Source organism: Eptatretus burgeri, chromosome 10, assembly GCF_056783735.1.
Source record: "Eptatretus burgeri isolate ZD-2024b chromosome 10, Ebu_testis_v1, whole genome shotgun sequence".
NCBI lineage: Eukaryota > Metazoa > Chordata > Myxini > Myxiniformes > Myxinidae > Eptatretus > Eptatretus burgeri.
The window spans coordinates 81,959,992-81,984,991 of record NC_140970.1 but is presented as its reverse complement, the minus strand read 5'-3'; the positions used below and the strand labels follow the sequence as shown (position 1 = coordinate 81,984,991).

General features: G+C 42.3%; 1 protein-coding gene across 8 annotated transcripts in view; it reads right to left on the bottom strand.

Moving 5' to 3' along the window:
• LOC147018977 (plasma membrane calcium-transporting ATPase 3-like) overlaps nt 1–25,000 on the bottom strand; it is a 330,377-nt gene that overhangs the window by 140,273 nt on the left and 165,104 nt on the right. The window contains exon 1 of one of the 8 annotated variants that reach the window (XM_085899112.1): nt 22,025–22,152. The exons of the other annotated variants lie outside the window; for them this stretch is intronic. The gene's annotated coding sequence lies outside the window, so the exon portion shown is untranslated. Of the gene's footprint in view, nt 1–22,024; nt 22,153–25,000 lie in introns of those variants that run through there. 8 annotated transcript variants of the gene reach the window in all.

Here is a 25,000-nt window from a genome sequence, read left to right as displayed (position 1 = left end):
TGTAAACCAACCAGAGCGACAGTTAAAGGGATTTTGAGCTGATAGGTGTCACGGTCCTTGTGAAGATATGCCTCAGCGATCGAGGCAGCGCTCTGTTGTTTATACACCACCCAAATAACTATGTGGCATTCTCTGAAGCAGCACTTTTACCATGGAGGTTAGGACATTGCTATTATTTCCGACTATTTTCTCTTAAAATTGTAAGTTGGACAGGTGACCGTGACGGTTTTCTGTGAAGTCAGTGATAGCATAATAGAGGAGTGGAAAAAGTGTTACATATTCCACTCTTTCGATGTGAGAATGTCCGTTTTGCTTTAATGAGTGGGATGAGGGTAAGGAGGGAGAGGAGAGAGAGCACAGATGCGACAGAATTGGAAAGGGGAGGTTGAGACTTTGGGGCAGAGGGGTGGTGTGGGGGGGGTTGAATGCTTGACTTTGGAGGGGATTAATGCTTTAGGGGTGGGGGAGAGCAAAGATGAGCCAGAGTTGGAAGGGGAAGGTTGAGGCTTGGGAGGTGGGGGAAGGGGATGGATGCAAGTTTACTTACAGTAAAAAAATGTCGTTGGCCACAGGAGTGTGTGTGTGTGTGTGTGTGTGTGTGTGTGTGTGTGTGTGTGTGTGTGTGTGTGTGTGTCACTAGGGGGCGTGGGGGGTGGGGTGATGCAATCACTCTGTGGGCAATGTGCTAGTTTTATCTATAAGGGCCCAAATTAATCCCTGAACCCTGATGTGGGGTCGGCCAATATTTAATTTGGAATTTGTTCGGAGTCCTGGTGATAACGCGCCTACTCTTCGCAAAAGACAGAGGAGGAGGAGATTGGGACCATACTCTGTGCAGAGCGTTGGTGCTGCTTAAGCAGTCTCCTTGGCAATTGGGCACAATCCTGGACGTGTCGCCAGTCCGACAATATACCAGCAACCTGGCACTCATTTTGCCGACCTCGGAAAGATGACAGGCAGAGTTAACCCCACCTGGTATTAATTCAACAGCTGAACGGGATTTGAACTCAGGAACTGAGGATTCATAGCCCGCCACCCTAACTATTAAGCCAACACCAGGCATAAAAGACAGAGTGGGATATTTAACGAGTACAAACTATTGCTAACAGGTGAGATACCCAGTTTTTTGTTTTGTTTTGTTTTTTTTGTAGGGACGGTGAACTTTGTGATGTAACTGCTCTGCCTGCAAAGAAACAATCCAACAGTTTGCAGTTGGGCCAATAACAGAACCCAGATAAGACAGCTCAATGATAAGTCCACTACCTTTGTACCATGCCATTGGCTACAATACACACTTACCAAGTAAAAATATTTCTTATAATTAGAACTAGCATCAGGTCAGAAAAAATTATGTTTATGCTAAGACATGTCATTTAAAATGAAATGTTGAACTTAATTTTCTTTAGCCAATAGCACCCAATATAATATATATTTTTAAAAAGGCATTTCAGGAATTTGTACGGAGGGTATAAACTCGTGAAGGAATTGTGGAGGCAGTGATTTTCCGTTTTAAAAAACAAACAAACAAATGTAAATTCCGTTTCATGGTCTCAATAGGAAAACAAACATTTATTGGGATGCTTGCATTGGACAAAAAAATATATATATATATATATATATATATATATATATATATATATATACACAATTTTCCTTAAGTCTCCACCACTCGAATCCTCTGTGGAACTCCTGGGTGGGTGTATTTTACCACCAGGGTGACACGGAAATGCACAGGGGTCGTTAAACGAAGAAAAAAGAATGTTACAAATAGCTGGTGGGGGAAAAATAAATGTAGAAACCAGAAAGCAAACGCTTGAAGGAAATGCATGAGTTGCGGCACTTTAAACTAAATGAATCTTCATTACGATGTTCATGTACACTCATCTACCAAGGAAGTGTGCAGATGTGGCATTATTGTACATTAACATAAATACACCAAGGTTTTTATTTGCATGCTTTTGAGAATTTGATAAAAAAAAATTATTATTTTACATTAACATTGACAAAAGAAAGCATGGGAAGGATGCCAAAGCCATCCATTGCGTTTACTGGTCGAAAATATCAACTCGAGAGGATGCTATGGTTGGTGCAGAGGGAGTAAAGAAGCGGTTAAGAGAAATAATACTCCAGGATCAAACAACTTGAAACCACAAGTGAAGATCACACAAGTCAGGTCTCCTATTAAATAAATCAATAAATAAACCACATAAAAGCATTCCAGACAAACATCGATCCTGAGAAATGAAAATAAAACAATGTTTAGTTGTCGGGAAATTGTGGGAGAAGTAAACATATATGGAGTTCAATTCAGGAACCAACCTGCACATTGATTAAATTTGCTTGCAAGGTCGATGGATTTTGGATACAACAGTACCTACTCATTCCTCAGACAGTTATGCAATGGTTTGGAGGGTGGGTTGGTGAGGAGCAGAGCCAGTACAACCATTAAGCAAACCAGGCTGTCGCCTGGAGCGAAAAAATTTGGGGGCGGCAAAAAATGAATGAAAAAATTATTCATGAAATTACAAAATTGAATCAATTCTTCCTTGTCACACACACAACCTGTCCATCAGATTTCATCCAAATCTGTCTCCAAATTTTTTGTGACATCATGCACATAAACAGACAAAAAGGCATGAAAACATAACCTACTTCCACAAGCGGACCGTGTTGACACAGCAATACAATCAGTTGAAAAAAAGATTCACACAGAAGCATCAAATTAGTTCTGCCTTTGGCTTCCTGTTTGATGTTCACATTTTGCAGGACAAAACATCAAAGCAAACTATGGAATAACGCTTGAAGCAAATGCAAGTTTTACAACATGGGGACTCCAAAGATATTGACGCTTCTGATTCGTCCAAATAATTGCGATCCATTGCAAGACGAGTTCCAAAGAGGGCATGACCACGAGATGTTTTGAACTTTGTGTGTAAAAATAATCTCAGAGTTAATGTCACCACATCCTCTTCACCCACTATTTCTGTGAACAGTGTTGAGTGAAGCTTTTCCAAACTAACGTTGATCAAAACATACATTCGTTCCTCAATGATGCAACAAACACTTGGTGGGCTATCCACGTCATCAATAGAACATGAAATTGCACAAAACATTCACCAAAAGGAACTCGTTTGTACATTTGGTAAACTCAAAGCACGGAAAGTAAAATTCTAAATTCGAAAGTTGAAGGTTCGCCGAGAGTAACCGACATCCTTGTGCACCATCCCAAGCGTGAAATCTTTCTATGGGACGATTAATTATTTTTTGAAAAAACATACATTCGTTCCTCAATGATGCAACAAACACTTGGTGGGCTATCCACGTCATCAATAGAACATGAAATTGCACAAAACATTCACCAAAAGGAACTCGTTTGTACATTTGGTAAACTCAAAGCACGGAAAGTAAAATTCTAAATTCGAAAGTTGAAGGTTCGCCGAGAGTAACCGACATCCTTGTGCACCATCCCAAGCGTGAAATCTTTCTATGGGACGATTAATTATTTTTTGACAGAAACATGATAACAAGGTATCCATTTGCAATCTGATGACGAAAAACAAATCCGAAAAAAAGAAACACAAGCACCAAATGTTGACCAAAATGCACCCACACACCAGAAAGAAAGAGGTTCACGATACCATCATCTAAAGCAAAAATATCCCACAAAGCATTTGCCTTGCGACTTATACAGTACACTAAACTGACACGTGGAATATTAAATAGATTATGTTCTTCTACTAAATATCCAGCAGGCGAGCTAGATATCGCACCCTCCTCATTTAAGGAATGTGACAACCTTCCTGATTTACACAAAAAGTACTGCTGCAAATCCATACAAGGACACTGTGCAGAAATGAAAACCACTTGAAAGCAAAAGACTTCATGATCAAATTAGCTCATCCCAACACGACTCCACATGCAGTCACACAAGATTAGAAATGGAAGATGCAACCGGTGTGTTTTGTCCATTATTAAACAGGTCAAAACTTCTCCATGCAGAAACAAGTTGAGGTGGAACAAAAGTCTACGTCTCCATTAGGAAAGTTGAGACTTAAGGTAGAGGTCAATAAGTTATCCACTTTACCATTTGGGAGCTGAAACAAAGTGGAGTAATCTTGAAAATCATTTAACTGGCACAAGAAGTCACCTTGGAGCAACTCGGAGCTGACGGGAGTAACTAAATTTGTCAGGCAAGTTCAATCTTTTATTTGCAAGTGGTTTTGAAGATAGCTCCTGCACAGAGTTTCGGGTGTAGGCAAATGCATCCCGTTCCCGTACGAAAACAAGGCCCAATTGAACTGGTTTTGCCAAACTGTTCACAAATTATAAACAAGTCGCCAAGGTGTGTGAGATTTTTTAGCTCTGTTACCAACAGTTATTCGTTGGATTGGACAAACATTGACAAGTGTCGCTCCACTTACATGAATAACGATTGGGGTAAGACAACTCCGAAACACAATGCAATTGGAGATACCTTTGTTTCCAATTGGAAAATGCCATCATCACTCCTTATTTAGTTGCACGATTCTGCATATGGCCTAGCCCGAGGCGCTCACTGATTTTAGCTCCTTGACAGCATTCAGGTTTACTCTTGTTGATCAAATGTAGTCGGTGTAAACTGCATTGAAACCGATGCATGTTCTGCTGAAGCCAGTGTGGGCAAGGCTTGCATTGACATTTTTGCTCATTATGGAGTGCAGAATGCAACAAATTGTACTTGTCATCTACTCAGACGAAAGGGAATAATCGAAAAAAAATTTGAAAGAGGTAAAAGGAAAAGGGCAAGGAAGAATGGGGGAGGGTAGGAGCATTTTTTTTAATGCGGTGAGAAAGTAAAAGGTCATCATCGAAGGACATAGCCCTGAGTTCCCCCACCCACAAATCAAAGTATAGTTTGGGAGATGCATACCAAGATGTCTTATGGAAAAATAGATGACGCACAAGCATCTTAAAGTTACAATTCATTGCCGTTTGTGGTGATGGCATGTTTGGCGGTCAGAGCCAATATGGCCACCACCAAACGACGACTCGATACACACATGGTGCTTTTTGAGAAGCAAACTCAAAAAACACTTTGGCATAGATATCAAGGAGCTTGTTACTGATAACAACCCCATAAACATACTGCTCCATCAGTGTTATCCAGGCAATCTTATGACAGAGCTCCCACAATAAAGTTGTCACACAGACATGAAACGAGTGGGAATTTTGTCTTGGAGAAGTTACTATGGTATACCTGGAATGCCTTATTTGCTGGAGGCACAAACAGCTGCAATACCAGCCGATTAATTATCCATCTTGACCTGGCATCAACAAAACATCAGGACTACTGAGGGTGTAGACTGTCAAATTAGTTGTCAAAAGAAGTCCGAGTCAGGTTTCCAAAAGCAACGCATTACCAACACCATCACGTGCACGTCCAGACTGTCTTTAATCAGCTTCATGTGACCAGTTTGATAGATATAAATCCAAATGTTGACAATTACAGACGTTGCTGTCATCTTTGTTTTGATTCTACGCATTCGGTTTTTTTTATTTACATAAATAAACAAAAGCACAGGTCAGGAAAAAAAAAACTGGCATAACGTCAAGAACGTACATCATGGACCGATGGCAATTGGACCGTTAAAATGGTGGTTTGGAATACGTTCTCACGATAATGACAGGGTTTGTAATACTGTAAAAGTTTATGGAGACGTCTTTAAGAGCAGTGCTGCCCAGGAAACGAGTCACCCGATGGAAGCCGACTGATGCTGTAGGCTGGCAGAATTTCCCAAGTTAGAACTACCCCAATGTTTTTCAACTGACAATATTAATGCTGCAGATGGAATTTCGTACATTCTTGTGGAGTATAATGCAAAATTTTCAAAAATAAAAAAAAAGGAGAGAAAAACATTTTTTGAATATTTCTGGTCATTCTTCACCATTTTTTTTTTTCCATCCGACATGTCATCTCATTAAACACATTCAAGGTAAAACCTATCCCACGTACTTCTTTCTGTATGAAGTTTAAATAAATGTCAAAGTGTTAGTTACCTTGGAAACGATTAGAGCAACAGCCTCTTCATCCACATTCATTGAACACTTCACTACATTTTGTGATTTCACATTTTTATTACTTAAAAACGAGATTTCCAAGAAATGTATGGTATCATGTTGACCTTTTCCTCCTTTAAAATCATGCAACCCATGGCTTTGCGGCATCTTCTTACTCAACGACCTGACATGGCATTTGAATGATCTGAAACCGAACCTGCAGGGCAGGAACAAGAGCATCTTGGAGATGGTCGCGAAGGTTCGAGAATCCATTTCAAAGTTCGAGCTTTCCTGCCAGTATTTGAGTGATGCCGACTTCAACTAGCGTTGCTACACTTTGTGCTGAAGAAATGAATAAAGACGGAGTTTATTTTTTATTATTAATGACCCCCACAGCTTTCTTTGCAATTCAAAACAGAAAAACTGATGCCAGGTTTACCTCCTTTGAAAATGTGGAAGTGCAGGCTTTCAATTCCTTGGAAGACTCATTCCAGTTCGATCTCTCGAGAACGCTGGATTTGGCAGTTTTGGGCATTGATTGTGGCAATTTTGAGATGGAACTCATCTCGGTGAAAGCTGCTCAAGAAAGCTATTTTTGCTTTGGTACGAGTGATAAACTAATAGATTTTTGGCAGAAAACCTTTCCACATCTTGATTATCTTGAAGTGCACAGTCTTGGCACCAGTTTGCGGTCAATGTTTGCTATAACTTGTGCAAAACATTTTCTACAACAAATTTGCTCAAGCAAAAACTAAGGAACAGAATTGCTGAAATGAAAATGGATGCCAAGCTGGAAAGGACAGTTTTCCAGTCATTTTCACCTGACTCATTCCCTTAAAAAAAAAAAAAACTAAGATTGCCCATTATATTAATTTTTAACCTTCTGCGTTTTTCTCGCAGATTCTCCACGTATGCCTGGTGTTGGCTTAATGGTTCGGGTGGTGGGCTTGGGATACGAGGGTCCTGAGTTCAAATCCCACTCGGCTGTTGAAATAATACCTGGTGGGATTGACTCTGCCTGTCATCCTTCCGAAGTAGGCATAAATAAGTGCCAGCTTGCTGGTATCCTGTGTTGGAGTGGTGACCCGTCCAGGATTGCATCCAATAGCCAAGGAGACTGCTTCGGCAGTATCAACGCTCTGCACAGAGTATGGTCCCAATGGATGGATGGATTCTCCCTGTCCATTGTATTTGTATGATTAAGGAAAAATAACAAAATCAGAAGTTTACTGTGCATGTGCCATGTAGTTCGTACATTATATAATAATTTCCCTTTAAATTCACAAAATTGAAACCTTTATACATTTGGTTGCTTTCGTTGACCTTTCTTGGTGTACACATCACCACAACATAGGCCACATAGTCCCTAATTACATTGTCTGATATTGATGCAATGTTCCAAAGTGAATGCATCTCTAATGGTGGTGGTGCTGGTACTGCAGCATTGCCCCCTCCCCCACAACAAAATGTTGAAAACACCGATTTAGCACATTGGTGCACAATGGTTCGAGCATTTGCTCCGAGTCTGGGAGGTCAGTGATTTAAATCCTGGCCAAGTCCTTCCAAATTTTTTTTTTTTTTAAATGGTACGTGCTGCTTCCCTTTTTTTGTATAGTCGAAGCTCATGGAAGAGCTAGTGCACTGAACTTGTCAGGTCACAACAGGATACAAAAGAAACAGTAGATAGAGGGGGTAACACCAATAGCAGAGCAGAGTAGACCACGACAGAGGCAGACTTCGACAAATATCCACATCCTCTTCCTCGATACATTCACAATACAACTCCATCATGTTTTAGATTTATATACAATTGTCAGCTGGAAGCTTACAAAAATGGAATGTTCATACATGTTATGGATGATGGATCAGAATGTCACCAAATCCCTCAAGTCAATCATATTTCACATCACCAGCCATTTGGTCCAAATCAAAGGTGAAGCTAACTGTGCAGCAACACGATATTACAATAACTGCAAGATAAGTTAACTATTCTTGTAATGGGACATATACATAGTATTGCCGGATAAATCAGAAAGCTTAACATGGAGCTTGATAAGGAAAATAAAAAAGTACCCACCTTTGGCAATACCCATTGACAGGGGGTTCATCGGGTGCTCGTGAACCCCCTGAAAGTCCTGCTCCAGTCTCGTTTTAATATTGCCTTGCTGCAACATTGCAAATGTTTCCAAGTTACAAACAATACCAATTGCCGATTGAGAGAATTTGTTCGTGGGGCCGCCACGGCTTGAAAGTCAGCAGTGGCTGGGATGGTCTAACAACATCACGTGGACGTCAAGTGAAATATCACTGGCATAATCAATTTGCAGTGCACCGTCACAGTGTTTTGATGTCACCAAACCAATCCTAGGATTTGTGTGAAGACTGCATTTGGTAAGGTTCCATAAAAATAAAAAGGCAACGTTGTACGAATCCTCTCTGATGGCAAGACATAGTGCAATCCGAACTGCTTTAACCCGTAAGTTCATGCTGTTGCTTGTTTGTGTTGTATCATTTCAAACCTGATTAAAAGAATATTAAATGAGATAGGCATTGCACTCACATATCCTCAGCCAAGGTAGAATTTTATTGACTCAACCTTAAATTGTCAGTAAGTTTGGAGAAACTACACCAACATCTCATACAAACAACGAGGTATATCTGTTTATATGAATTAGCTTTACCCACCCCCTTGATACCAACTTCTCTACCCCACCCCTTCTCTACCCCAAGCTCTGTCAGAGAGTAACTGGACCCCTGTGAAAAAATTAATCCTGCATAAACCATTGAGAAATGTTACCACACTGTTGGATATATCTTGTGCACAGCAGATCTCACTGTACACAAAGAATATCAATCGCAGATCTTCCCCTGCAGTACTGCGTCTGAAAACCCTGGATGCCAAATGGTTATTGTGAAAGTACACCACAGTGTGAAATTGTTTACACCGCAAAGCAAAATGTAAATACAAAGTATCAGATTGGGTTCAACATGAAAATTACTCTCGTTACACTGGTTTCAATGTCGATGATTTCTCTTGCACTTACACGCAAACGTGGACAAGAAATGTCATTCCAATTTACTAAAACCATCTGGACTGCTGTAATAGCTTTTAAAATAATTACAACTGTTTAATGCATGAAAATGCAAATAAATCGGTGCGTTATACTTTATACCGCATAATGCTCACATTTTACAGTTTGCGGCTTAAAGGCTTACAGATGTTTTACCCCATCACTAATGCAGGCACACTTTTTTTTTTTTTTTTTTTTGTATACCTTGGTCGAGGCTCGTATGAGAGCTAACACACAACTCACAGCAAGGAGGCATGAGACAAGAGGGGCGGGAGTGGAAGGGACAAAACAGTGGGGAACAGACACATTAGGTGAACTGTGGAAGGGAGAGGGATGGGGATGGGACAGGGAACATGGCGAAGAGAAGATGGACATTTCAGGGACTTTCAGGAAGGAAAGCAGGAGAAATGAAGGAAGTGGGCTTGGGTGGATTATCGGGGGTAGAAAAGATCAAGGATTTGGATGGGGGAAGATAAGAGGTGGTGGTGAACAGCTGTTTTGAAAGCCTGCAGGGAAGAATGGGAAAGAATAGAGTGAGGAAGTTTATTCCAAAGGCGGGAAAAAAGAGGAATGAAAGAGTGAAGATGAGCAGTGATTCGTGATTTTGGTAGTTTTACCAGAAGGGGTTGTTGGCGGACCTTGAGCGCCCTGTGGAAATGTGGTGGGGACAAATCGCAGAGAGAGCAGGGGGGGCAAGGCTGGAGAGGAGTCGGTAGAAGACAGAAAGACCACCGACCAACCTGCGGTGATTGAGTGAGAGGCCCAAAGACTCAGCTTCATTGCGGGAGATGCCGATGATCTTAAATGCCCTGGTTTCGACAGCGTGAAGCCGAGAAAGGTGGGAGGCAGGAGCACCAGCCCAGAGGGGAGAGCAGTACTCCATCAGGCTACGGACAAAAGCTTTGTAAGCGGTCAGGAGCTCAAGAGGGCCCAGGAAGGACTTAGCACGACGGAGGATTCCCAGTCGGCGACTGGCTTTTGAGGCGAGGTTGGAAATGTGACTTTCCCAGGAAAGGTCATGGCAGATAGTGAGACCTAGAAGCTTGAAGGAAAAGACTTCTTCCAGAGGATTGTTGAGAAATTGGATGGGGGGGGGGGGGTTGTAAACGGTCCTTTCGAAGAGACATAGTGAGAGTGTGAGATTTGTCTGGATTGAAAGACATGTTCCACGTGTTGGACCAGTTTGTGATTTTATCCAGATCTGCAGTGAGTGAAGAAGCTGCTGCTTGCCGGTCTGAGGGATGACAGATGGTACGGCAGAGGGTGGAGTCGTCGGCAAAGAGAAATAGAGGATTTTCCAGAGAGTCCGAGAGATCATTGATGAAAACCAGAAAAAGAACAGGGCCCAGAACGCTACCTTGAGGAACTCCAGCCTGCACAGGAAGAGGGGATGAAAGAACTCCATTTAGGGCCACACGTTGACTGCGACAGGAGAGGAAGTCTGCGAGCCATGAGTGGAGATGGCCTTGAATACCATGGGAAGAGAGTTTGGTGAGTAGGGCAGGGTGCCAGACTGTGTCAAAAGCACGTGATATGTCCAGGGATACGGCTCGGATTTCCTGTCTGGCATTGAGGACCTCCATCCATTGATGGGAGAGCAGAAGCAGCATATCCAGGGTAGAGTGACCTGGTCTGAAACCAAATTGATGATTGGAAATCAAGCCATTGGAGAAGAGGAAGGATTTCATGTCTGAAGCGATGATGGATTCCATCACCTTGCTGATGATTGGGAGAAGGCTGATTGGTCTGTAGTTACAGGGATCTGTTTTTGCACCTTTTTATGCAGGGCAGTGATGTTAGCAGATTTCCAAGCAGATGGCAGATGACCTTGGGGATGACTTGATTTCCGATGATGACTTGACTTGACTTCCGACTCACCAAGCACCCTTTAGCCCCACCCCCACACCAAAAAAGAAAAGAAAAGATTGCTACCACACCATTTGTAGCAAATGTCCAAATACAGAGAACCAAAAGGACACTTGGTGAAGCGCATACCTCCGCCACGCAATGCCTGCCTGATCCAGGAGAACATATCGGGCTGAATACATTTTAGAAATATCGTGCTATATATATCGCTTTTGGTCCCATCTGTCAATGGTGAAGAATCACTTAAACAATTTTTTGATCCAAATCTGGATCGAATCAGTTCATCCACCAAAATCGAATCAGTTCATCCTTGTCACACACCCAACCGCTCCACCAAATTTCATCCAAATCCATCCACAACTTTTTGAGATATCCTGCACACAGACAGATAGATGGGGGTGAAAACATAACCTCCTTCCACCTTCGGTGGCAGAGGTAACTAGAAGGTCAGGTCAGGTCAGGTATGGGAGCATGCGCCGGAGAAGCAGGTCGTTGCGTCCACTTTCCCCCGTACTCCAGCAACCTCCGTCTGGCCATCCCCCAGGCAGATGCCTGGCCCATCCCCATCTCCTTCAGATGCTGATCCACCTGCTGCAACCATGAGGCACATGGTCGACCCATTGGCCTCCTCCACTCACGAGACTCCCTCGCTGAGAGAATCTGGTGAGCAGGATCAGCGTCAGGAAAACGAGCCACCTGTCCACACAGCCGCAGCTGATGCTCATGGACAATGCAGGTACCAAATCTCATTTGAATCTCTCTCAGCAACCGCTCGTTGCACACAAAGTTGACCAGCGATAGCCAAGGATTCTCCGAAGAGACTTGGTACCAAAGGAATTAAGTCTCCGTCTCAGATCCCTGGTCAGAGTCCAAGTCTCACATCCGTAGAGCAAGACTGGAAGCACAAATGACCTGAAGAGTCGGACTTTCGTCCTCCCACACAGGTACTGACGGTGCCACACCCCATGATCCAGTGAATCCATAACTCCCCAGTCCTGACCCAGGTGTCTATTGACCTCTGGCTCACAGCCAGCAGAGACATGAACATCACTGCCAAGGAAAGTGAATCTCTCCATGACCTCAACATCCTCAACACAAACAGGTACAGACAGGATAGCAGCATCCAAGATGTCATTGAAAGCCTGGATCTTAGTTTTGGCACAGGAAACCCGTAATCCCATCAGCTCAGACTCCTCATTCAGCACCTCGAGGGCCCCCAAAAGGATATCTAAAGTCTCCGCAAAGATGACTGCATCATCTGCGAAATCAAGGTCCGAGATCTTGACATTCCAAAACGATGCACCGCAGCTTGATCTCTCCAACATCCTCCCCAGAATCCAGTCCATACTGGTGCTGAAAAGTGTGGGGGCCAGTACACACCCCTGACAAACTCCAGTAACAACTGGAAATAAGTCAGAGATGGTACCATCACATCTCACAGCACTCTCAGTACCAGAGTATCGTTCAGACATCAGATCGATCAGTTTTGGTGGCACCTCAAGAAGATCAAAAATCCTCCAGAGGGCATCCCGATTCACTGAATCAAATGCTTTGTAGAGATCAACATCGGCTGCAAGCAGCCCCTGCCGAAACCCTCGTCTGCGTTCAGTGAGGATCCGCAGGGCAAGGATACGGTCGATCATTGACCTCTTTGGTGTAAAACCTGACTTTGTAAAGCTTGAGCGCTGGTGCTCAAGCAGATGGTGGCGTACCCTATCAATAATTATCTGAGCAAATACCTCACTTTAAAGTGTTTCCTATTTGCAATGATTTTCAATTTTGTTTGACTCCCAGACAGGCAGACAGAATAATTTTTTTTTTAAATCTCACTCCTCTCTGTGCATGTCTGATCAGGCCAAATTCAGAGACAACCCATTCCTTTGCTTTTTCAAAACAAGGAGGGCACTCAGTAAAGCAAATACTTCTGCCCGAATCTGGATTCTGATCTTCAGCAAAATCTAATTAATTTGTCCTCATCACACACGCAACCTGCCCATCAAATTTCATCCAAATCCATTGACAACTTTTTGAGACATCCTGCACACAAACACACAAACAAACAAACAGACAGACAAGGGTGAAAACATAACCTCCATCCACCTTTGGTGGGCGGGGGTGACTCGAGAGTTCATAGAACGTCTTAACCCGTGCAGTCTTGAGAAAAAGGAGGTGGGGGGAGTCTTTCAACATCTTGCTTTGCATTTCCGAGCACAATCTACATTCAATTTGTCCGTGAACCTTGCATAATATCACACAATCATTCTGCCCTCAGGACAGGATGGTGTGAATGGTCATTCTCATGATTTTTCATCTGTTTGGAATGATTTTCTTTCCCCAGTGTTTCCTGTTTGGAATGATTTTCAATTTTGTTTGACTACCAGATGGGGCAGACACATTTTTTTGAAAGTATCTCACTCCTCTCTGCGCATGTGCGATCAGGCCAAATGCAGAGACAAAGTAGGTAAAACAACAAACTTGTTTTTCGATTCATGTTCCGATTTGTGTTCAGAATACAACATTCAATTGAAATCAAATTGTTCCTCGATCATAAACTGATTTTTATAGACAGAGACAGACAGACAGACATGAACCAATTGTTAACCTCCGCCATCGAAGATGGAAGGAGGTTACTGTTTTCACCCCTTTCTGTTTGTTTGTTTGTTTGTTTGTTTGTGAACAGTATTATGGAAAAACTCCTCGACGGATTTCGACGAAACTTGGTGGGGGGGGGGGGTTAGGTCTGGTCCAAGGATCATGCCATTTGATTTTGGACTTGGTCCAAAATCCAATATGGCCGCTATGGCGGTCACTTTGAAAAAATATTTGAATTTTTTTTTTTTTGCATTTCTACATGTTTTAAGTGATTTCCAACCCCCCCCCCAAAAAAAAAATGTTAGAGAAAAAAAAATTTTGCAACTTTTTTTTCAACAAAATTTCGATTTTTTTTTTTCCATTTCTACATGTTAGTAGTGATTTCCAACAAAAAACATGCCAAAATTATAATTGCGGCTGATTTTGGAACTTCAGGTGGATATACCCACGTAAAATCAATTTCTATCTCAAGGAATCCAGTTATGACGAATGAATTGAGTATGTAAAAGTTAAAAGTAAAAGGGAAAGTTGCAAACTATAACTCCGAGAGCACTGTTGACGTCAAATTGAATGAATAGGATATCAGGTTCACTTGAGTGACCTAGCAGTATTGGCGGCGGAGGTTTTGCACTCTACCGAGTGCTCCCCCTCTAGTTTAACCCTGCTTTTCTGTTTGCATGCACAGTAAAACTCGAGGAGGAAGAGGAATTACCATTATACAGTCACCTGCCAAATGCAGTCACACAGGTACGTGTGATCAACCATTCCTTTGCTTTTCATGAATTGTGAACATCGTACAAGTATTTATGCCCTTTTCCCATATGGGAACCAAACTACAGCCATGACATCTAATTGCTAAGCTCTTTCTGTCTCTCAGTCTGTGTCGCTTTTGGTTGAATATTTCATTCCCTTAGAAATCCACGGTCTCCTTATAGTGATGCAATCTGTCCAAGCTCTTCCATGAACCATGGTCACTCCAGAAAAACACAAATACAGCATGAACTCCTGTGGTTTAGCCAAGCGATGAAAAAAAAAATAATAAATAAATTCACTTCTTCGGCCTCCGAATCCTCCTTTTTTGTTTTTCTTATCATTGATAAGCAAATTAATTACTGTAAGTAACAAAAAAAAAATGGAAGTTTACAAAAAAGTTCAAGTGGTCCAAAGGTCAACTCACGACCTTGAGCCGTAAACTTTGTTTGCATAGACTTCATTACATTACTGTTGCCTGCATGGTCAATATAATCTATTTTGATTGGTGTTGAATCGTTTTGCAAAATGTGCTTCCACTGAACAGTTTTGTAACAGTTTTCAAGAATGGAGCTTTGATCATGCAGCCTCCATGTCATGAGGTGACTTTTGAAAAATTTGGGGCCATTTATTTTTCATACGTATCGAGGATGATTTGCTGGCAAGATAGCCAGGAGGTACGCACACTTGCCTCTTAGCCCTCTAGCCTGGGTTTGAATCCTGACCCAGCTATAAACTGTCATCATGGTGTTTCACAGGTAGGGTGATTCATCAATGTAACGTGTTCCTCAGATGGACGTTAAATTGGGTGTCCCATCTACCGGTATTAGTTGGTGGACGTTAAAGATCGCACGGTGCCCTTCACCAAGATTAGACGAGTTATTGCCAGCACAATGAACAAATTACAAATTCCTGCCCAACTACTACTGAGAAGGCAATTGCAAACGATCGAGTATAGCCCTTGCTCAAGAAGCTGCTTTGGCAGCAACGATGCTCTGTGAAGCGTACGGTACATCAGAGGAAGAGAGAGATAGAGGGGAAGAGAGCGAGAGTGAGAGCGAGATAATGGAACAACAGAGATAGCTAGGGACAATGGATTCAACAAAAGTGGGCAAAAGAAAAACAGTGGGATGACAACAAACGGATGCACCACAGCATAAGGAGAGGAAATTGTGGAAAGGTGAGAACAAGGTCTCAGTGGGTGGAGTAATGTCAACAGTGCTTGGAATAAACACTGACCACAAAATACTTGAGAATTTTAAACAGTGCTATAATACGTATGTAAATAAAAGGACAGTGTCTGTGCGTTTGTCTTTGCCTCTTGCGCTTCTCACATAGCCACGAAATTTCATGGGAATAATGAGCAGTCTTACAATTCCGCTTACACCTTCTAAATTTACTTGCAACTTCTCCTCCTATTCAGTTTGGCCCAGCCCAAAGGAGAGTTTTGTCGAAGCATTTTCCCATACTCAGCATTCCTGTAGGCAACACTTCAAGTCCATCACAGGATTGTTGTTTGAGTTGTCGGTATTGTCATTGTTGTCTCATTTTGTCACAGGATTGTTGTGTGGCCATCTTGTCAAAATTATCAAAACCCATCACCCATCCTTGACAAGTATATGAGCTCGGTGGGTGGGACTTCCGGCACAGTTCCATCATGGGACAGTTGTTGCTCTGACACGCGATTCCTATCAAATCCCAAACTATCCCCGTGCTAGCGCTTTATGCATATATCCGCGACATAATATCAAATATATTATGGGTGAATCAATGTTGGCATTGGGTTTATATTTGAGAACATGCAAAAATAATTGTTCAACACTTAAATTTCGTGAAATTAAATTGTCGAACTCTGAGAAAAATTATCCAGCAAGTGATATCAACAAGTCAAAACATTCTGGATAAAACCAAGATGGAGGTCAACAGTCAGGTAAGCTGTGGAAGGTGTTTCGGGACATTCCTTGTGAAGGAAAATTTCAAACCAGGTGAAATGCACAGAAACTTTCGCAAATTTTTTTGAATAGATGTCCTTCACACAACTGTGTGAATCAAATGATTCGGGGTGCTCAAAAAAACCAAAAAAAAACCTGTGAATTGGTGAGCTAATTGGGGAAACATGTTGAACAAGATTTTGGAGAAATGCTGGATTACGATCCAAGAAATAGCAGAGGAATTTGGATGTTAGTGCTGCAAGACTGGAAACAACCATTCATTCTCAATTGAAAGTTCATTATGGTTCGAGTGTCTGCTCTGAATCTGGGAAGTCGGCGGTTCAAACCCTTGCTGAGTCATCCAAAATACTTAAAATGGTATGTGCTGCTTCTTGCTTCATGCTCAGCATTTAAAAGAAAGAGCATGGAAAAAAATTCCCATTGGTTGGAATCCATGGGGAGGAGGAATTTCCTTCTTGATTGCCCCACTGAGTGCTGAGAGAAAAGCGATGTCATAATAATGACGTCACTTGTACCCAAAGTGCACTCGGAAGTGACGTAACCCCCCCCTCCCCTCCCCAATCTCAGCAGTCGTATTTGTGTGAAAGTCAAATCTGCTGTTGTCTCATCTATCTGTCTGCATGTGTGAGTGATTTGTGCTGCAGCTCATCCACCAGCCTTAGAGGCAGTAAAAAAATTATTTTAAATACGGTCAGTGCAAGTTGGACACCAAATAAAAGAACATCACATCTGTTCAAAAGGCAACTTGCGTGATGATTTGCATCCATGCTCAAGGAATGGTACAGAGAGATTGAGATGCTTTTGGAGATGACAGGCCATGGGTTCGTCGTTGCATACCAGTCAAAATAAGCCAGAATGAGGTCTCGATATATTGCTGGACCTCGCAGCGACAAGAACAACAAAAAAATTTCAAATTCCCTCCGTCAGCCGAAAAACGTGTGGCAGGTGTTTTGGGACTTTAACGATTTGAGTTATGTGGAATTTCTTGAAAGTTGGCAAACTCTGAATACACAGCACCACAGTGAGTCGTTGTCCATTGAAATAAGACTTGAAACAATATGCAGTCCAAGCCCTTCCATAAGACTTAAAACAATATGGCCAAATGTATGCCGGTTGAGAGAGTGACTTTCCTGCATGAAAACGTTCACCCTCATCCGGTTCCACTCAACTCAAGCGGAGTTGGATTGAGAAGTTCCAAATAATCCCCGACAGTCTCCACAGTCCAGACTTGTCGTCTTGCTATTTGCACATTTGGACCACTCAAGTAATATCTAGGCAGCATCAAGTTTATGAATGATAAAGGCATTCAAAGGATAACCTGAAATCCAAGAAGTCTTCGCGAATGCTAACGTTGGTTTGCATCACTCGGCAGACAAGTTAAATATTGGATTTCATCTTAAAGTGAAAGTCTTCAGAATTCGTTAACTGCTGTAGGAAGCAAGATGCGGCTGATGTTGAGCATTTGTCCTTTGACAGAGCAAAACAGCTTAATGTGTCAAGTTTGAAAGTCTAAGGTTTTGTTTTTTGTTCCTTCGAGATTCAGTAGTGCTGGTATGAAGAGATACATCATGAACAGGGCTGTGGTTGATGGAATGCAACAAATAGAAGACTAGTGTCAGGCGATATGCTTCGAGAGATGTGGCTTGTTAAATTTTACATCAAGTGAGTGTTCACCGGAGCGATTGCCCAGTGTTTGCCGGGTCTCTCTGATGCATAGTTTTGTCACAACACAATAAGTTCACCTGACAATAAATAATACGAGTGGAGGTGCACTCAAAGTGGTCAGGAACTTTGAGGTCTCGAAATGGAGTTGGCAATTTTCATAACAGCGCAGGCTACAGCACTTCGGTGAGCATTTGAAAGTTCCTGGCTGGGGGTCAGAGGGCAATGATGCAAATTCCTTCTTCTTCAAATGGCAACTATTATTCCCACGTACTTATGGGGTTGGCCGGGGAAAGCTGGGCCCAAGTCTTTCACAAACCAGCTGTCCCAACCTGATGCTCGACTAAGTAGTTGGGGCATGAACTTGGAATTTGTTTCATGGTGCCGGCGATAGCTCGCCTACTCTTCGCGAAGGACCCCGTGAGACCTTTAACATCCACCAGGCAGACGGGATGCCCAGTTTAACGTCCTTCTGAGGGATGGCACACACATTTATGAATCACCCTGCCTGTGAAACACCAGTATGACAGTTGATAGCTGGGTCGGGATTCACACCCAGGCTAGACAGCTTAGAGGAGAGTGTGCGTACCTCTCGGCCACCCTGACAGCCAATGCAAATTCCTGTGAGGTTTAAAAGAAATGAGGCGGTTGTGGAAAAATCGAACCAGTTTCAGGATTCTTTTGTAATAACTTCACGTATCTCTGGATTGCTCTTTGAACCGAGAGGTTACCTTGCAAGGATAAATGTGAGTCGATTTATTTCCTCAGTTATTGACTTGGAGGTGGGTTGTTAAGAGAGGAGGGTTGCAAACCCACTTGTCTGTCAATGTGCAGGCATGGTACAATGCACTACCGGCCACAACAGAGAGGAGATAACCGTATTCGGCAAAGAATTCACACCTTAGAGTTTAATTTGAAGTCCGAATCATTGTTGCGCAAATGGCAGCACCTTAGGAATTGAGACTAGGGAATACGACGTATAAACGTGGGAAACGTGAGAGGATGAATATAACAACTGTGTGAATCAGTGGGCTCGTAATGGACAGTGGTGACCAGGCCATTGCCTTTGACTGAATCATTGTCGAGAAAAAAGACAGAAATATCTGAAATTACACTCGTAAGATCCAAGATGGCGTGTGAAAGAAATTATCAAAATCGATGAACCGTTGGAGCTCCAGCCCACTGGAGGACGTTATTCCGATGCAGTCGACCTCTTTTACTCCGACGAAAGACCAAAACTCAAAATGTCAACCACACCTCACTTCCCACGGCAGTTAACATACACTTATCGGTTCGCAGATTATAAAATCCATTGCACATCCTCAAATGGCTGCACACCCATCCCCAAATATTGTGCAAATTGCGTGAAGTTGCCATCACATCAATGGGATAAGTGTGTGCACATGTAAAGCAGGGAAACACCTTGAGAAAGAGTTCCATCAATCCCCCTGCACTTTTTGATTTTATTACTTTCTCGACCGAAGGGTCCAGATCAACCATGAACCATCCTTGGATGGAATTGTGTGAAGACAATTGAGGAATATGAAGAAAAGAATGACAAATACGAAGCTCTGACAGCTTGGGAGGAAAGGTGAGACAATGAAGAGGATGTTGGGAGGAACTCCGATGACGGGAAGGAAAAGAAAAGGGAATGTTTGGTGGGATTGGGGAACTGGGGTGTCATGAAATTGTCGTTTTTACAAGTGCATGGGTATGTGCCCTTTAAGGAGGGTAAGAGCCGAACCATCATGGTGAGAGCAGGATAAAGAGCCTTAAAGCCTTAATGAAGATAGAAGTGAAACACCTCCACAAGAACATTATTCCCCAAACTCAACCAAGCAACAAGATAGTTGGAAGCAATTTCGACTTCCAATTGTTATTTCTGAATTGCTTAAGGACAAGCAAATAGTGTGCAAGGGTACTTATCCTGGGGTGGTGGGGAGGGGGGGGGGTGACTAGGCATTTTTTGGAGGGGGACGGGTGGGGGAATAAGGAAATAGTTATCAAAGATGATGATGTCACCACGAAACTCGAGTTCCTTAGTCTGCGAGAAGGTAACACGCTGGAAGCAGACTTTCAGGATTCTGACCTGGCAACCTTCTCGCTTAAAGCTGGTGGTAGGTAAATACTCAATTCTCTCTGACAGTGTTCTCAAAGTCCTCATCCCATTTACCACAACTGATCGCTGTGATGCTGGCATTTCTACAATCAACAACAATAAAACCGAGGCAAGAAATAGATTGGATCTTGCTAATGACCTGAGATGTGCTCCAGCTGTGACAAAGCCTCGCATCTCAAAGCCGATCAAGAAGAAGCAATTTCAACCATCGCAATGATACTTTCATCTATGAAGTATTGCTTGTCATGTGTTCCAGCTTACTTAAGATAGTGATCATGACACCAGGGCAAAAGGATTATTCAACTTGGTTTTCTTCTTCGACTCAGAATCTAGGTTGAGGTTTATTTTCAGTTTAACCGATGGATGGCGAAATATCTTGGACAACAAATGAAGAGGATAAAATTAAATTCTGTTTTTCCTTCCTAATTTTCCTTTAAGCCTGGTGTTGGCTTAATGGTTAATGTAGCTGGCTTAAGATTTTCTGATCTTGAGTTTGAGCCCCTGTCGTTCCGTTAAACAACACCAGATGGGTTGACTCAGCCTGTCATCCCTCTGAGGTTGGCAAAATGAGTAAGTACTAGCTTACTGGGAACGGGGCACTGCATCAGCAGCACAGCCGCACTCCCAGCAATGACGCAACCAACGGCCACAGGCTGCATACGAAATAGTAATTTTCCTTTCACATATTTGCCATTTATTATTTTTAAGGGGGGGGGGCAATGATTATGGTTTTTCTGACTAGCTCAAGAGGGTAACAGTGACAAAAAAGGAAAGGAAACACTCAAATAGTGGAATTGCATGAAATTTTTAGCTATTGTGGTTTCCATCAAAAGGTTTCGAACCCCCTTACACCCCTGTCTAAATTGAACAATGCTCACACAACTCTTGAGGCATTGGAATTCCAGAAACATCTCAAAGTGGATAAATACTAACAAAAAGCACACACCAATACAGGTGCTGAAATCACGTGAACAGCATCGATCTTGAAGCAAACCCAAAAGTCAATGTGTCCATCAAGTTCTGTTCAAAACAATAGAGGAAGGATTGGTGATCTGAGCATCATTTGAGGTCACCGTGACAGGGAATCAACCCATTAAAAGAATCTCTATATTCGGCCTACTAATAAATCATGGTACTTCAGTTCATTATGACGGACAGGGAGGGGATGTGCACACAAACACGAAGACAATAAGCATGTATCTGTGCATCAACAAAGAATCCTGCTGATCTGAGCACAGCAGGCCATTTATTATAGCATGTTTGCAGGAAATCAGTGAGCTGCATGGCTATCTTAATCATGGGTTTCAAATGCCAAGACAGACTGGTTATGCAATCAACTAGCCATTGTTTAGATTAAAACAATTGGAGAAAGCAAACAGTATCCAATTTAGGTTTAAGCTTGCTTGACAATCATTCTGTCTACATTCTTAGTCACTGAAGCAATGCGGACATGCACACTAAAGTGTCCGAAACTAGTCATTTTTTTCAAAGCTCAGAATTTCCAGAAAACGATTTATATCATCCTCATGAAGACCGTGATCGGAATGTTTTTCATTGTTTGCCCAAATTAATGGGTTTGTATCTGATAGGAATAAAACAAAGGACGACACTTGGCATTCTCCCAAACTCCGAAACAGTGAAGACCGACAATCACTATCAGCATGTCATTCAAACATTCGATCGTCATTGTTGCTGGAATGCACGAGCTGAACTGAGGAACACATGTCCACAAGAGAATCAAAAGAATCAGAAACTACCTGTGCAACCTCAGTTGGTTATTTAAGGATTTTGCAACATGCTATCTCAAGGCAGCGCAGGATAAGAGACCCTTCTCGTGTGGTGGCACCTTGCCAATGCCAAACCACCTGCATGTGAGCTAGATGTTGCTGCGTGAAAGGATGAATGTGAGATGGGGATAACGACCTTCTAAGAACAATGAAAGTAAGAATCTAAACCGACGACGAAGGAACAATTACCTGATGGACCTGGGCTCCAAGATCTGACGGTTTCCCGTTCGAGAGTGAGGACAAATGACAGCGCAGGACGAGGGTGGGAAGACGACACGATGGAGAAGGAAGACGCAAGGCGAGTATGGAGGTGGGAGGGAAAACGGGTGGAGGTGGGCGGGTGCCTACGTGACAGCCAAGCTTTGGACAGGGCACGACGAGACACATGCAACACACCACAGTGACAGATCAGTCTGAAGCACGATGCAGGTTGGATGGCAAGGAAGGACAATGGTAAATAAACAACTACATTGGCACATGCATTTTTGAAGGTGGCATTCATTTCTACCCCATTAAAACTAAGCTCCGTCGAAACCCTTAAAACGTGCGAGCGTCATTTCCATGTCAAGTCGACAATCCAGCGAAAAGTGGTTTGCGTGGAGGTTTAAACTGTGCGAAACAACCTATACTGTCGAAGTGACGCAGGAAGGTCCAAGTAAGCAAACAGCATCAGCGGATGGATATTCTGCTTGGCAACAAAAGAGAAATCGCAAGGTGTGCAGGAAAAAAGAAAACTCCACCAGCAACAATAAACGACTAATAATAATAATGATGACAATGAGCATGCATTAATGCACGAGAGAAAGGGATCAGACAGAAAGGTACAAAGAGAAAGAAAAAAAAAAGTTACGAGAAAGCCCTTTTAAGGAGACAGGGAATCTCCAACTCATGAAGGAAAACCCTTGAGCATGCAAAGAAAGCCATCTCTTCCACTAATGGCAGCTTTACAACAACCATGATACAACAACAGTCATCAAGTATGAAAGCACAACTGGTCGTCACTTATTCGATACGTACAACTTGCCCTTCAAATCGGTAATCTGTCTGCAAAATCATGTTTAAATGGGTATCCGCAGACATATGCAGTTAGATCGAATGAACCCCACAAGTGCTGGTATCAAATGATCATCATATTCAGACCTATTCGCATTTGATCGATTCCCTTCCCTCCATCGCACCTGCCCCTATTACTTGAAGAAACTCGTCCAAGACAACCGAGAGGATAGGCACGACGACCACAAAACGTTCTTATCCGGTGGATGGTGGGCAGAGAAGGAGACGGGCGGGAAGGGAAGCTCATGGTACACGGAAGGCAGTTGAAGGACATCGAATGCAAACACACACCGAATAAAAGAAGGAAACAATCATATTGCAGCGAAGGGAACGAGGTAGAATATACTGTATTTCAACAAAAGAATAGACTACATGCCTCAATTCCAAATGCAAGTGATAACCTCCAAAAGATGGTCAAGGTCAAGTGGCATGATGCAGTTTATTACATATAATTCACTTAGTGCCTTCATTCCTGCAATATAGTTCATCACCGATGATTCCACTGCACAGATGTACGTGCATTCGCTTCTCCATCTCTCAACATAAAGGCCAGCTCAACGATTTACACCATCATTTAAACCATCCTTCCACAATCACTGAGCAAAAAGCCAGTTCATGTGAGCGGGGCGAATACATAGCTAATCCTCTGAGTTCGGCGGCTTTGACACTGGTGCCACATTCAATTGTCGATGCAAAATGCTTCTTATCTTGCTTGACAGACAGTCAAGATGACAATACCTTCACTACAACTGAAATGACAAAAACAAACAATGTGCTTAAAAGAAATTTAAAAAACAAATCTTTGTGGATTAGGAAACATCAAAATGCTATTTAACTGGGATTAAGCAATTAAAGGGAAAACTAATGTTCAACGGTAGTGAACACGAAGATTAATTTTCAGGCATCGCAGGAAGAGAGAACGTGCATGCCCAGAGTAAATTATATTGTGCTGCACAATCAATATCATCGCAGTGAAGACACAGAAAGAAACAACCGAACCCTCAGGTAGCAATCCGGTGGCACGACGGAAAGGACGTTGCAAGGAAGGACAGAAAGTGCTTTTTTGAAAAGCGAGCAAAGCCCCTGCTTTTTTAATTTGTGTAATAGGAACCTCTTCAAGTGGAATCCTGTTGACAACAAAGCTGAGAGTGTATGGCCAAAGCTAAATCAGCTTTCATGAACCAAAAATATGATTTGAATAAATAAAATCGCTAATATCATCATTCAAGTGGAATCCTGTTGACAACAAAGCTGAGAGTGTATGGCCAAAGCTAAATCAGCTTTCATGAACCAAAAATATGATTTGAATAAATAAAATCGCTAATATCATCATTTTATCAACTGGGATTACTAATGCAACAAAAGTGGAATACTCAGGAGAGAGGTGGGAAGATGACATATGCACTGGTGCCATATTCAGTAGATGTTCTGGAACAAAATGGACAAACTGGTTTAGAGTTTGCTTTTTGTTTTTAAGGAAACGAGTGACGAGTATGAATGAGGTGGCCAGAAAAGCCGAGAGAGCAACAGCAAGCAAGATGGAAAAAAACTTAACACCACTCCCTGGAAGAAACGAGGACCCTGGACTTTATCCATGTGAAAGATTAATTGGTTAGAAGTGTCGTTAGCCTTTAGGAGTTAGGTTAAAGTGAGAATATCACAATATGTTCTCATTACGTTCAATAACGAAAGGAAATAAAAGGGTACACCCAGCATACGTATATATCAGCGTCCTGCCAGGTGAAGGAAACGCTTCCCAAAAAAACAACAAAACAAAAAAAGGACTACGAAAAAGTACATCTAAAATAGGAGAGCCATCATCATCATCATATATATATATATATATATATATATATATATATATATATATATATATATATATATATATATATATATATATATATATATATATATACTTGAATGTGCATTTTTGGTCAAAAGCAGAATACAGCAGAATGAGGACTTTGGAGGGGCATGAACGGGTTATTTTGTGAGCGAGCTTTGTGCCTTGCATTTCCAAATAGCTCGTCGTTAGATTTTTGTTGCCCTTCCACAAGAAGAGAAATTCAGCTGTTGGTTTTGTCACTCCTTCCATTTTGGCATTCCATCAGG